Source organism: Octopus sinensis, unplaced genomic scaffold, assembly GCF_006345805.1.
Source record: "Octopus sinensis unplaced genomic scaffold, ASM634580v1 Contig14276, whole genome shotgun sequence".
NCBI classification, from domain to species: Eukaryota; Metazoa; Mollusca; class Cephalopoda; order Octopoda; family Octopodidae; genus Octopus; species Octopus sinensis.
Genome location: NW_021833213.1, coordinates 9,125 through 10,720, shown reverse-complemented (window position 1 = coordinate 10,720; position 1,596 = coordinate 9,125). Strand labels below are relative to the sequence as shown.

The 1,596-nt window shown below is 31.7% G+C and overlaps 1 non-coding gene across 1 annotated transcript; it reads left to right on the top strand.

The window, feature by feature from the left end:
- The first annotated feature begins 299 nt into the window (after window positions 1–299).
- On the top strand, window positions 300–418 carry LOC115230062. Its single transcript, XR_003883397.1, has one exon. It is a non-coding gene; the product is annotated as a 5S ribosomal RNA (ribosomal RNA).
- Window positions 419–1,596: the final 1,178 nt, after the last annotated feature.

The window sequence follows — 1,596 nt, the reverse complement described above, 5'->3', positions numbered from 1 at the left end:
CCTTTTTCAAAAAATTAGGGAGTCAGACAATCAACCAAATCCTCCATTTGTTGCGAAATCACACACTAATTGCTTTATCTTTATTAATCATCTCAAAACAGGGACTTGCCTTCCCTTCTCATCAAGTCGGGACGGTTCACCACTTAAATTATCTATGACATAATATGATATATAAATAAGCATGAATGATTAGATGAATTCCCTTTATTCCTCGATATCTTTCGAAGGAGCTGAATAAGGATGAATGATGAATAAGGATGATTGATAGGTTGTGACGGGATATAACGAATTGCAAAATAACGTACGATCATACTTAGTCGTAAATACCCGTTCCCATCTGAACACGGCAGTTAAGCGATTACAGGCTGTTCTAGTACTTGGCTGGGTGACCGCCTGGGAACAAACAGTGTCGTACATTTTATTTTTTGTTGTGGTTAGGAATTACGAAATTAAATTCAAAATTTTGATTCTGAGAATCAAACGAATTATTTTACCTTTCTTACATAACGACAATCTTTCTGAGACGATATAAAAAATTCTAATTAAAGGCGAATCTTAGGTTTTTCAGGTTCGAATCTTAATTTCTTTAATGTAGAAAAACTTCATAGTCATAACATATATGATTTCATTTTTTCCACAGACATCTCACTGTGTACTAAATCAACTAATTCCAGCTGGTAAATTCCGGGAGCATCCTCACTTTTCATAATTAGTGGAGTCGCAATTTCATTGAATTTGAGCCCTCTTTAAAGCTCTGTCAGTTTGAATTAAATACTAATACCTGAAATCTTGCTTCAAATTGTGAAATTAAATCTTCAATTATTTTTAAATATTTTTCAGTTAAACCACCTTCGGAATTTTCTGACAAATATGGGAAATGTATGTATTCTTTAGTAGATATCTGCGTTTTCAATAAACGTAATTTCATAGCGAATGCATCAATATCGATAAATTTTATAATTAAGCGTATTTTCGCTTTGTAGTTCGACATTCAGAGTAGACAGATGTACAGATATATCAACATAAAATGCTAAATTTGCGACCTACCCTTTGTCTTTCAATGATGTATTGTCCACTTTATTTTTAGTGAATAAAATAAATTTAGGAATAAGTTGATAAAATCTATATATACATATACAAGAAATGTACCTTTTGAGACAAGAGCTAACCATCTTACTACTGAAAAAAGAAAGATATCACCATTATCCAAATCCGTTTCAGTTAAAAATGTTTTAAATTTTCGATGATTCCAAGCGTTCGCCAGAACCCAATTAATGATTCTTATTACAACTTCAGAAACATTTTTTGTTTTCATATTTTTAGGAATTAGATTTTCCTGATGTATAATGCAATGATGCTATAATATTGGAATCCAGTTATTATCACATCTCCATTTATTCATAGGTTCAAGAAAACCAGTCTTACTGCCACCCATAGAAAGTGCAGCATCAGTTGAAATTGAAACTAATTTCCTCGGATCCAATTGATAATCTTCAATTAATTTCACAATTGGAGGAAAAATCTTTGTTCTTTTAATTTCTTCGTGAATGGAACACAACGAAAAAATTGTTCGTATATCCGAAAATCAGATGTTAC